Here is a 13,421-nt window from a genome sequence, read left to right as displayed (position 1 = left end):
ACTACCTGGGCCAGTAGCCCCCACCCAATTGGGAGGCCCCACATTTGGTGACCCCCCCATCTGATTGCCGCACCCCGCACAGAGGGCGGGACATAGGGGCTGGGCCAGGGAGGAGATCCGTGCCCCTAGGTCGGGGTGGTTGAAGTTACTGTATTTTGCCACACGTCCTTGGTGTGCTTTGGGCAACCACAGTTACTGTTCCCACTGCCTGGGGACTGTGTTCCCCTGGGGCCAGACCTCCCTGTTTCCTCGCAGCGCCCTGGAGGGCCACGTGCCCGAGCCCCAGGCTAGCAGGAAGCTGCCCTGCACCCCAGGAACACCACTGGCATCAGACCACCTGGCTTCCCAGAACTTCCCACGACTATTTTCTGTATTTTGGAGGCAGTCTTTGAAATGCCAGTCCACTGTCCTCCCAGTGGTGGCCTCACTGAAATAAATTCCTTCCTTGTTTCACCACCTCTGGATTTGGTCGGCGGCAAGTGGCCGGATCTGGTCTGTTTGTTGCACCCCAACCTGCTACAGGGGAGAGGGGGAGGGAGGGACCTGGGGGGGTGGGGAGACACACAGCCTGCTCCCCCTCCACTGTTAGTGTTTTTCTCTCTTCCCCCTAAACTCATCCTTTATCTGCACGGGGAATGGCTTCCAGGTTCCTGTTGGGAGCAGAGCCCCACCTTTCCCTTTGCTTAGAGCAAACCCAGCTAGAGCTGCTGCAGAGCTGGTGTGGGGGCGGGGGCTCGAGAGCTGCTGATCGGAAGCTGGTGGCTGGAGGTTCCAGAAAAGCTTTATCGGTAGCTTTCTGTCTTTTCCAGCCATTCCAGATGAGGAAGGACTCTGCACTTTCACCCTGAGCTGGGTTAGGCTTGCCACTGGCCTTCTTTGCCAACACCCAGGCTGGTCCTATTTGTGACATGGGGGTGCAGATGAAGTCCTGGCAACTCCTTTGGGCACAGTGTTCAAAGGACAAACAGGCTGCCTGAGGATCAGCAGGAAAGCTCAGGGCCCTCAGGAGGTCAGGGGGCGGGAGGTCACGGTCATGGCTCATGGCAGACACAGAGGGGCCCTACAAGCTCAGTCATAACAGCTGTGAGGACCGGGAGAGCAAATACACACTTTTTTTTTTTTAAAGATTTTATTTATTTATTCATGAGAGACAGAGAGAGAGAGAGGCAGAGGGAGAAGCAGGCTCCCAAGGAGCAGGGAGCCCGATGCAGGACCCTGGGATCATGACTTGAGCCGAAGGCAGACGCTTAACCGTCTGAGCCACCCAGGCGCCCCAAATACACACTTTTATTAATCACCCAAGGAGCCTCTTCATTTGTGTCCGCTCGTGTATTCAGCAAAGAAGCCTTGCACACCTGCTGTGTGCCCGCACCACGCTGGACGGCCAGGCGGCTCCACTGGGAGGCAACAAGCTGGGTGGTTGTGGGTGTGAGCCCCGCTGTCACACTGCCCGGGGTTGCAGCGCCATGTGCAGGAGGTTGTTAGGGGGTTGTAGACAGCAAGAGGGAGTCACTCATGTCAGGCAGGGGCCTGTGTCAAGCAAAGGCGCAAGGAGTAAAGGGAAGGGTACCGTAGCTACATCGCTGAGCCCAGCACCAGCTGTGGACGGCCCAGAACCGACGAGCAGAAGCAGAGGGGGTCTGCGGGGCCCGAGCCTGCCTCAGTCCCTCCGAAAAGGGAGGACCCTTGCAGTAAAGTGTCAGACTCTTCCGACCGGAGCCCTCTGTCCGACCACTTCAAAAAGCTAACTGGGGCCGAAGGCTCTGCATGATGATGTCCGAGCAGAACGGAGATCCTTCCCGGCTCGAACACAACAGGCAATCCGTGCCCAGAGCCGACCCGGACCAGACGGAGGCCTTATCGCAACTTTGTGCCCACAGACTGACTTCGAGTTTGGTTCGTTAACTTCCGATAACCGCTCTGTTACCTGGTTTGTTCTGCTCGCTGTGCTGTCTACGAAGCCAAGTCAGTCACGTGGGGAAATGTCATTGAGTTTGGAATCCTGAACCCACTTTATAATTATGTTAACCTTGCTTTATGGCCGAATACAGCTGATGTTGTGGAAAGCCCCAGCTCGGGTGTGGCCTTCAGAACACGCTCATGACAGGGGAGCCGTGGGCTCAACCCCCAGTAGCAGGAAGCGGGACTGGGCAGAAGACACCCAGCCATGGCCTCAGGCCACCCCCCCGGGGAAGGCTGAAGGCAGCATGGCCTGACAGGGTTGACCTGACTTGCTCCGGGGTGGCCAGGCGCTTCTACCCCATGCTGATCAGTCCGTGGATGTGGGCTGCCCTCTGGGCAAGGTGGCTTTCCAGAGCTGAGGCAGTCTGAAAAGTGCTCGTAGCTGAAAAGCTGTCTGCAGACATTCCCAGCAGCTGGGGCCGAGTCTTTTCTGGACGGTGGATCTGGGTAGCACGTCTGGGTGTCCCCTGCGCTGGCTCTGAAATCTGACTCCACAGCTCACTCCCTGTGTGACCGTGGGCAAGAGGCTCAACCTCTCTGCATCACAGTTTGCCCATCTGACAAGAGGGGGTTTGATAACTGTATCCACTTTGTAGAATTATCAGGAGGCTATTCATTCTCGCAATAGTGAAACCCACAGAAAGAGCTCAGGATGTCCTTATTTCTGGAAATAATAAAAAAGTAAGGTCTGGCCTTGAGAGAACTTTTATTTGGTCATATAGCTGCAGACAATTATAGTCTAGTGTGAAGAGTGCGTGCATGAGGCAATCAAGGGGCCCCTTAGGGGTGGCCCAGACCCTATTTTGGGAAGGCTCCCTACAAGGCGAGGGATGTCAAAGCTGGGACCTGCGTGATGAGCAGGAGCTTTCCGGTGGGGGTGGGGTGGGCGAAGGGGTGGGGAAGAGGGTTTCAGGCAATGGGAGTAACATGTTCAAAGGTCCAAAGGGGAGAGAAAAGTGAGTGACGGTGTGCCTGGAGAGGGGCATCCGGGGCGTGGTGGGGAGTGGGCTGCCTGAGTCATGAACACTGACCTTGGCGAAGGGAGACCTTTAACAGAGGAGGTGGCTTCCACCGTAAGCACGGCCTGCCCTGCTCTCCCGGTTGGCTGGGGCTGGAACCAGGCAGTGGGGGTGGCCTGGTCCTGAGGTCTTCCTGAGCACCTGGGCAGGGGACGTCCTGCCTGGTTGGGAACTGGGGACCATCCTCTGCTAACACCGAACTTCGGAGGGGGAAGGGATCTGGGTCTTCCTTTGCGCTTGCTCTCAGCCGCAGAAGTAATCTGAGCACTGTACAGGGAGTCAGGAAAGCAATCGGCTGTGTGGCTTTGAACCAGTCCCTTTACTTCTCTGGACCTGGGTACGGTTGAAGCGGATGGTGCCTTATTAGGATCCCGTGGCCCTGGTGCCCTGAGTCGGAGGGATCTTCTTGCAGTTTCCCACTGACAAAAATCCCGTCTCTTTGTACTTTGATCTTGCTTATCTTTTCTTTCTTCAAGGGGGCCATTTCCTATTCTTCTTCCCTCCTGACCTCTTAAGGAGCTCTCAAGGCTACTCTGACCATCGGCAGGCCTGCCGCCTCCTCTCCACGGGCCCCTGAGAAGGAAACAGAAACAATAGGAATCACTTCCCCAGCAGCCTCGATCCCATGTCCAGAAGAGGGATCAGATTGTTTTCTGGCTGCCAACGTTTTCCCCAGTCCCACCCCACCCTCCGGCCTGCCCTCCCTCGTGACCAGGGGTCCCCCCGGCAGGCCAGCAGAGGCCAAGCCCTGACCTTTGCCCCAGCCCTTCTGTCAGCGGCCTCCCAGCCCTGTACTTGGAACTCTGCTTCTCTCAGCAGGAAGGCTCAGCTCGAGGCCTCCTCCTCCATGCAACCTTCCCTGATCTCAGCTGCTGGAATGAATCGGTTCTTCTGGACACGGCAGCCTCCCGCCTGTCCTGAGTCTTAGCCTCCGTTTTAATCTGCTCTGTATCTGCTCTATATTAGAATTAGTTGTTAACATGCGCGATTCCCCATGCTGCCCCCAGCCTGATGTTTGCATATAGTAGGTGCTGGGGAGGGGGGACACAAAAAGGAGGAAAAGAAAGGAAACGGCACAAAAATGTATAGGAAGCTCTGTGGTGCCTTTAGAGCAAAAATGGTTCCTGTTTATTGCTTTGTGTCCAACAAAAATCACAAAACAAAAATCTTTGGAGAGTGCATGAGCCCAGACAATTCCACCAGACAGCCCTGCTCAGGAACAAGGAAGAAAGCTATTAACAAGGTCTCCTCCGTGTGTTACTTGGTGACAGCACGAGAAAGCTCACTGGGAACGAACCTGCTGCAGCGCTCAGCTGCCCCTTGTCCTGAGTGTATAGAAAGTGTGTGTGGGCACAGGGAGGGTGGGACGCTGACCAGGCGGGTCAGGGGACTGGCCATGGGGCTACCCTAGGTCTGATCTCGAAGTGAATGGAGTTTGGCCTATGTGCTGCCTGGCCTGATGAGGAGCAGCCGGGGGGCCAGAGGGAGCTGGGGGCATGGAGCTGGGGACAGGCCATCCTGCAGGCCTTGGGGGCCATGGGGATGACGTGGCCCTCCTTCAGAGTGAGGCGAGGACTACTGCAGCCTTTGAGCAGACAAGGGCAGGACCTGACTTCTGTGTTAACGGTGCCCTGCGGGGAGGGACTGTCCTCAGCCCATTCCACAGACGAGGAGGCTGAGGCAGAGAAGGTGAGGAGCCCAACCCCCACTCACACCACTGGAGGATGTGACTCTCCATTCTAGTGCCCCGCTCCAGGCCATCCCACTCTGCAGGTACGTGTCCGTCTACTGGCTGCTTGCTTGTGTGAGGTGTCACTCCCACCCCTGGACTGTAGGCTCCACGATGGCAGGGACCGTGCAGTTCCCTGCCGTATCCTTAGTGCCTTGTACAACGCCTATGACCTAGCAGGAGTTCAGTGACCTTTGCGGATGAGCGGACAAAGACAGACATCCCAGAGGGCACAAGCCGGGGTGCTGGGTGCTGATCTCCGGAAGGCTCAGCACGCGAGGTTTCCTGGGGAATTCCTGGGACTCCAGGCCGGCCTGAGGTCACATACATGGGTTTCTGCTCGGGACCTCTCCCTACCCCACCGTGGCACATATCTTGGAGAGTCAGGGAAGGGTGCTTGGCTGTGTGGTGTCCTTCATTTATCAATTTCCTGGTTCTTTTACAGGCTCAGTCACTCACAGCTGTCCAACAGGTGTTCCCTGAGCATCACTCCGTGCCTGACACTGGGCTGGGATGGCATGCTAGTGACCGAGAGTGCAGTGCCTGTCCCCATGGACTTGGGCAGTGAGGGTGACGGAAGGGGACATTTTGGATGGGTTCTTCGTACAGGGTGAGGGAGTGGCGTTGGGGTCTGTTCCACAGTGAAAAGTCTCCCCGAGCTGCAGTGGGGACAGGGTGGGCCTGGGGTGGGCAAGGCTGAAGTGAGGAGGGGAGGCAGAGCCTATGGCCTGGGCCATGAGAGGGCTCCCTCCTGAGAAAGCAGAAGGGACTGGAATTGCCTAGGTGGGCGTAGGGGTGAGGGAAAGCAAGGAATCAAAGAATTCTCTCGGATTCTGGCCTGAGCAACTGGGAAGGCACAGGGTGGGGTGAGGGGGAGCGAGAAGCATGAGAACGCCAAAAGTCTTTGGAGTTCAAGGCCAAGACTGCTGTTTATTTGTTTAATTGTTACAATGCCTCTTTGCTGAGCCAGAAAATACAATGTGCAAGGCCAGGCCCTAGGGTTTTCTGCTGTAGCCTGGGCATTTCCTGCAAAGTTGTTGTCATTTCTACCCTGGAACCCGGGGAGTCACGTGACTGCCCCAGTCCCTGACCTTGGCCTCCTGGGGCCAGCAAGGACTCATGTGCACACTCTCCCTGCTGGTGTCTCCTGGCACTGGGGTCTGCTGAAGGGCACGTCCCACAGGGGAAAGGGAGGTGCCTCACGTGCATGCATGTGAGGCAGGGCTCTGCAGAGAAAAGTTACGTGCATGCCTCAGTAAAATTCATGCCCTGCTAGGTGTTTATTTATTTTTATTATTATTATTTAAGATTTTTATTTATTTATTTCAGAGAGAGAGAGAGAGAATGAGCAGGGGGAGGGGCAGAGGGAGAAGAAGACTCCCCGCTAAGCAGGGAGCCCAACTCGAGGCTCCATCCTGCGACCCCAGGATCATGACCTGAGCCAAAGGCAGATGCTTAACCAACTGAGCCACCCAGGCACCCTTAGAATTTTCTCATTAATAGTCTTAATGATGCGGGGTTGTTGAGCACAAGGGTCAAGAAAGAATTCTTGAGATGTTTTATGGTGCAAAAAGGTGCTTTTATTATAGCACGGGGACAGAACCCTTGGGCAGAAAGAGATGCACTGTGATTGTGAGGTTGACTGATTACATACCTTTGAGTTGGAGTAGAGAGAACAGAAATCTCTAAAGGGATTTCTGTATGTTAAAGAAGATTACAGGATCCTGGAGGTCTGGCTATTGTCAAGCTAAGGTTGCTTTTAGTTTCTAGCAAAGGATTAACATTAAGGCAGCTCTGAGTTCCTTGAGGAAGTTAACACTGCATGTCTCAGGTATTTATTTATCCACGGGCTGCAAGTTGTAAGGAAATTTAATTTTATCTACATTTCTCTTGCCTTAGTTCTCCTTATCACTAATAATTGGCTAGAAAAGTCCCAGTCTCTAGACTTAGGAGCTCCCAGTAGGACACCTGAAATCCACAAGGCTTTCCCCACAGAATATTAAAATCCTGAGGTACATACATCACTATAAATATGAATGGGGAAGGGGGTCCTTTTCTTATTGTTCTTAAACATTAAAACAAATGGCAAGAACTTTGAACTGGAAGGAAATACCTAGAAGCAGTGTATTTGGATTAGGAGAAAAGCAGGATGTGAGAGAAAGTGTTTATCATCGTGATGGCTTTTTTTTTTAAAAAGATTTATTTATTTGAGAGAGAGAGAGTACACGACAGGGGGAGGGTTAGAGGGAGAAGCAGGCTCCCTGCTGAGCAGGGAGCCCGATGCGGGACTCAATCCAGGGACTCCAGGATCATGACCTGAGCCGAAGGCAGTCGCTTAACCAACTGAGCCACCCAGGCGCCCCCATCGTGATGGCTTTTAATTAGGGGAACTAACTGGACAGAAGATGGGCTTTTAGGCCTTAAAAAGTCATTATTCATCCATAAAAGGAAGGTAACAAGATCTAGATGGGGCATAGGTAAAAACTCTCTCTTCCTCTAACTGGGTATCTAACATAGATCACTCCAAATCTGATGGGGCATTTCCTTCTTTTTTTTTTTTTTAATGAAATCTTTTTTTATTTGAGAGAGAGAGAGAGAAAGAGCACAAGAGCACAAGCAGGGGGAGTGGCAGGTAGAGGGAGAGGGAGAAGCAGGCTCCCCTCAGAGCAGGGGGAGCCCAATGTGGGACTGGATCCCAGGACCCCGGGATCATGACCTGAGCTGAAGGCAGTTGCTTAACCTACTGAGCCACCCAGGTGCCCAGGGGCATTTCCTTCTTACACTGCTCTCAATAGCTCTCCTGGTACCACGGGGAGCTCCCCATTCAGAAATATGCTTTTGGGGGCCTTTCTCAACAAGGAAGGAATCTTTCTCTTGACTCCAGGCAAAAGTTATTTCTCCTTTCTTTGAATCTCCATATCACTAGACTACTCCAACTTCCCACAGGGTCTTAGTCACTTTTCGCCTTATATTTATTTCCTTGTAGATTTATTTATACTATAATACAAACCAAACAACTCCATAGGCCCAAGTCACTTATGCTGGGCCACATCACCAAACGGAGTCTTTGTACCTAACCTAATTTCAGTTTTAACCTATTCCAGAAATGTAGGCTTAGTCGGTCATGAATTTTCTGGTCAGCACCCATCTGTAATCAGTCATGCGGATTCTCTCCATCCCCACCCCTACCCTGGGAAGATAAGGTAATCCACCTAATAACCCCCCTGCTCTTCCCCTAAGGGAAGGTGACTTTGCCTGAAACCATCCTTTCTTTTGCTAATTGTCCAGTCCCGCTTCTGCCTATAAAGTCCTTCCGTTTTGTACAGCTGCTAGATTGAGATGCTGCCCCATTCATGAATCGCCTAATTAAGCCAATTAGATCTTCAAATTTACTAGGTTAAAGTTTGGTTGTTAACCATATGTATATTCTACAAACCGGATTGTAAGTTTCTGTGTGCGGGGGGGTGGGGGGGGGGGAAGTGCCTGCAGGTTTGTTTTGTCAACTTAGGAGCCTTGCAGGTAATAAATGCTCAATCATAATTCTATACGTGTCAGGATTATGGTTTGTGGGGAGCAGACAACACTAGAAGAGCTAAGTGCAGGGAAGATCGTGAGGCGTAGGGCGGGGCTGGGTGTTACTAAATCTGCTTGTTCCCCGTTCTGGTTATGGAAGGAGAGACAGAGAAAGGAAAACGTTTTTCACACTGTCAAAGGCCCCCGTGCTTTATTCAAAACAAGAGGGTTTAGGGACGCCTGGGTGGCTCAGTCAGTTAAGCATGTGCCTTCAGCTCAGCTCATGATCCCATTGAGTCCTGGGATCAAGTCCGAGTGGGGCTCCTTGCTCAGCGGCGACCCTGCTTCTCCCTCTGCCTGCCGCTCCCCCCGCTTGTGCTCTCTCTCTCTCTCTCAAATGAATAAATAAATAAATAACAAAACAAAGCGAGAGAGTATATTTGGTTTTCCATTTGTCGTGAAAAACTGTAAATGGTAGCAATTGTGGAGTTGGCTGTAGAGAATGTTTTCCACCCAAGAGCATTCCTTCCCCAAAGCTTCTTTGTTAGAAGTCTTCATCTAAAATCAGCCAGGATTCCTTCTGTTTGTGTCATCGTCCAGATGAATTTGCTTCCTGTTGTGTTTCGCAGGAAGATCAAGGATGGACCGAGAAGGTCTCGGGTTGACGTTGCCCTCAGGGTTCCTGCTCTGTGCGTGTAAAGGTTTGAGTCCCGTGTTCCTCCACGGGGTCCGAGGAAACGGCTCTGGCTGCATTTCTACAGATGAGCTGTGCTGTGTGCGAGGTCTCTGTTACGTTGATGGGATTTCTATAGCAGGATGTAGTGACCCCATTTTTGTTTTTTATAAATTAGTTGATGCTCTCGGTGTTGTGCTTCATTGTCTACTTTGACAGGAACATGAAATAAGGAAAGTTCTAGAGAAAGATCCCCCCACATTTCCTCATTGTCTCTGAGCCGACTGCCCCCAGGTTCCTCTGACGTGACCAGCCTCAACCTTGGCCCATGAAGACTCGAACAAGCACCAGCATAGTTTGCAACAGCTCAGAGCTACATCTCTAGGATGAACCTCGCTCCCCTTAAAGTGCTTGCCTGAGGAAACTCAAGGCCGCCAAAAGAACTTGCTGTTTGTTCCAGCCAACACCTAAAGACAGGGCCCCTGGCACGCTGCTACATTTGTGGGCCCACGGGAGCCTAACTTGATAAGCTCCTGGTAGTGAGGTCAGTGGGCTTCCTAGGGAGTAAGCCCCGTTCCCACTTTGTTGTGATTTTTCACTTCCCTGACCAGCACTCTAGCATTCTGCCCTTAAAATGCCCACTCACCTCTGTGCAAACTGAAGTTGAGGTCAGTCATGCCAGACTCCTTTCCTTGTTACAATAGTTGTTACTGATCAAAATCTGGCCTTAGCAGTGTCCTTCAGTGTCTGATTTTGTCTAACATCTTTAACAACGTAAGTTCAGCTAAGACCATCCAAACAATCCCTTGGTTGCTTGAGTTAAGAATGGAGGGGGGTCAAAGGGTAGAAACCTCCAGTTTGAAGGTAAGTATGTTGTGGGGATGTCGTGGACAGCACGGCCACCATAGTTAACAATGCTGATTGTGTATTTGGAAGTTGCTAAGAGAGTGTATCTTAAAGGTGTTCGTCACAAGAAAGAAAAAAATTCTAACTGTGTGAGGTGATTTTTTTTTATCTGAGGTGATTGATGTTAACTTCTTGTGATCTTTTCACAATACATACATAGGTCATTATGTTGTCTACCTTAAATGAGTACAATGTTGTATGTCAGCTATATTTTAATAGAACAGGGGACAAATGGGAGGGAACGCACGCACTGCTGGTGGGAAATGTAAAACGGGGCAGCCATTGTGGGAAACACCTTGGCGGCTCCTCAGAACCGTTAAATGTAGAGGGACCATAGGGGCCACCAAATTCCACTCTAGCATATACGCAAGAGAATCGAAAACATATGTTTTCACACAACTTATACACAAATGTTTATGGCAAATGACTTATAGCAGCATGATTTATAATGCCCCAAAGTGGAAACTGATGAACGGACAGACAAAATGTTGTCTATCCTTACAATGGAATATTATTGCTCCACAGGAAGGAATGAAGTACCAATACACACGACAATGGACATGGACCCTGAAAACCTGCTAAACAAAGAAAACCAAACATAGAAGCCACGTGTTGTATGATTCCATTAATATGGATGTCAAAAAAACCAAAAAAAACAAAACCCAAAAAACAAAAAAACCCAGAATGTCCAGAATAGCCAAATCCATGAAGACAGAAAGCAGACTAGGGGTTGCCAGGGACTGGGGCGGGGGAGAGGGGTGCGGGGAGGAGTATGGGGCTTCTTTTTGTGGTGATGGAAATGTTCTGGAATGAGCTAGAGGTAATGATTGCACAACACAGCGAAGATACTAAAACCCACTGGATTGCACACTTCGAGATGGCAAACTTTGTTATGTGAATTGCATCTTAATTAAAAAAAGAACACGACTGTGCTTCCACCCAAGTGTTGCAGAGTAGATCACACTGTGCCACTATTTTCTGGTCATATTTACCAAAGATGTTCAAGATTTTTGCAGTCTTGCAATAATAAATACACAGAATGAAAGGCAGCCTGGGAAAGAGAGGTTATTTTGAGGCTAGCCATGGGTGATGAGGCACTTTGCTTAATCTTTTCCTGGGGCAGTGAGTGAAGAGAGGGAGGTTGGAAGGCAATGGCTTTCTAGGGGCTGGGACTGCTTTTGGAAAGGAAGCCCAAGCAAGGAGATTCTCTTCCCTTCCCAGATGGCTGTATCCTGTTGGAGGCTTCATCCTTCACTCTGACCAGGGAACATGCTGCTCAGATGAAAAGCAAATCTTCCTACAGCAGCCAAAGAAAACAAACACAGAGAAAAAGCAACCAAAAGCAGAGGGGAAGTAGGATTCTGCATCCTGGCTGATAACAATCCACAAAATCCAAGCCCCAAAGACACGCAGCCGTGGCCTGGCCACTGGGGGACCTGGGGGTGTTGGGGGGACACTCAAGACCAGATTGGCCAGATGTGAGGAGGGCCCTGGTCCTCAGTGTCATCGGCCCGACACCACAGCTTTGCTCTTGACATCAAAGGGACATCAGTGTCCTTCCTGTATACAGGTAAAGGCCAATGGACTCCTTGGGTCATCTCTCTGTGTATAAAATATACACTGAGATTTCACTGGGTTCAAGATACACAGGGGGACACACAAGTTGCAGCTAGGTGGAAGGCCACCCTACTAGGAGTGATGTGGGAAACAAAGGAAGAAGGAAATGTAGATACAATTAAGTGTCCATATAACCTGCAGTCCATTGACAAATACTGGAGGCCGGCAGAGTATGGTGTTCCTCCAGGAAGCTCCTGTCTTAATGCTGATGCCTTGCCAGAGGGAAAAGCAACCTTATTTTGACAATAGCAAGGCCTCCCGTATCAGTGAGTCTTCTTTAGCAGACGAAACTCCTTTTGGAACGTCCCTTATCTTTACTTCCCTCCACCCCAAAGTGTATAGTCAGTTGCCCCCCACAATCCTGGGGCTGCAGGGGGCAGCAGGCAGCAGTGGCTCTTTCTGCCCACAGGTCCTGTCCCTGTGCCTTCATAAAACCACCATCTTGGGGCGCCTGGGTGGCTCAGTCGGTTAAGCGACTGCCTTCGGCTCAGGTCATGATCCTGGAGTCCCTGGATTGAGTCCCACATCGGGCTCCCTGCTCGGCAGGGAGTCTGCTTCTCCCTCTGACCCTCCTCCCTCTCGTGCTCTCTGTCTCTCATTCTCTCTCACAAATAAATAAATAAAATCTTAAAAAAAAAACAAAACAAAAAACCACCATCTTGCACCGAAGACGTCTCAAGAATTCTTTCTTGGCCGTGGGCTCCGGACCCCCCCACCAAACCTCAGCTATGTTCCGAAACTGCATCAGGAGGACGTTTGCTGTGACAGACACATCTCAACTTCTTTCCTGTGGCCCCACCAGTCCTTGCTCCCTTTTTCTAGCCACGTGTTCTTGGCACCCTATCCTCACGCGGGGCTTTTGTCTCTCATCCTCCTCCTCTCCATGAAGGAAAGTGAGAGGAAACCAGCACCGTGGGGACCTGCCTCTTTTGCTGGGCGGGTGCTCTTAGGGGAAGGAGACAAGGGACTCTGAGTGTCTTGGCTAACGCAGGAATAGACACCTTGTCCTACTTTTGACCCAGGATCGCTGTGAGGACCAAATACCATTCTGTCTCTGACAAAGATTTATTGCTGCAAAGCATCATTCCAATGTCAGGGGTAATACAGAGTGTGCGTTTGCTTCTCCCCTTCTATTTCAAAATACTTGACTTGCAACTGGCTCTTAGTCCCGACCCTTCACTGTGTTGGGCCAAGGGAAGTTGTGCCTTCAGACTTACTCTCCAGGAAGCAAAAGAGGGCCTCCTTCCACTGCCTGGAGAAACAGCCCAAGCACTTCCTCCCAGCCCTGCTCTCCAAAACGCTGATCACAGCGCTCCCTGGTGGAACCTCGGGCAGACCCAGGGCAACCCCAAAGACCCAGAGGGGTCAGGTTGGAGGTGGGAGGGCAGGGACCTGGGGGTTGGTGCCTAAATGGACAGGCTCCAGTAAGGTGCCGCTGACTGCTGTCATGCAGAACGTAGACTTCGCATTACCTGACATTTTGATATTTCAGGACAAGCTAGAAACTGCCCTTTTGAAAAACCAAAACCAAAACTGAAAACCAACTGTATAAGTCAAAGAAAACAAGCAGTGGGAGAATTTGGGCTGTGTTAAACCAACAGGAAAACTTGATTTTTCTGGAAGCGACCAAACATTGATAACAGTTAATTCCTACACATAAACGAAGAACAATCTTGGTAATGGAAATATTTTCAATAAAATATAAAAATCACCACTGTGAGCATATTTGACAAGGAGAAAAAAAAAAACAAGCTTATTCACTTGCTTCTGATTTTTCTCATATATTTGCTCATTACACCGATTTTCTTTTTTTACTTCTTGTATTAACCAGCAGAAACTAGGAGGTTTCAGTAAAAATTATGGGAGGAAAAATACAAAATAGGAAAAATTATTTTCATAAGTTATTTATTTCCTGCTATTTGGAGGGAAAAACCAATTCATCCTAAAGGTACATATTCACCAGCTTCCAGAAGACCAAGGTCCATGTGGGTTTCTTTGAACT

The sequence above is a fragment of the Mirounga angustirostris genome, unplaced genomic scaffold (genome assembly GCF_029215605.1).
Source record: "Mirounga angustirostris isolate CCGP_5_RB_7025 unplaced genomic scaffold, mMirAng1.0.hap1 SCAF_6, whole genome shotgun sequence".
Classification (NCBI taxonomy): domain Eukaryota; kingdom Metazoa; phylum Chordata; class Mammalia; order Carnivora; family Phocidae; genus Mirounga; species Mirounga angustirostris.
The sequence above is the reverse complement of the archived record's forward strand: the minus strand, read 5'-3'. Positions refer to the sequence as shown.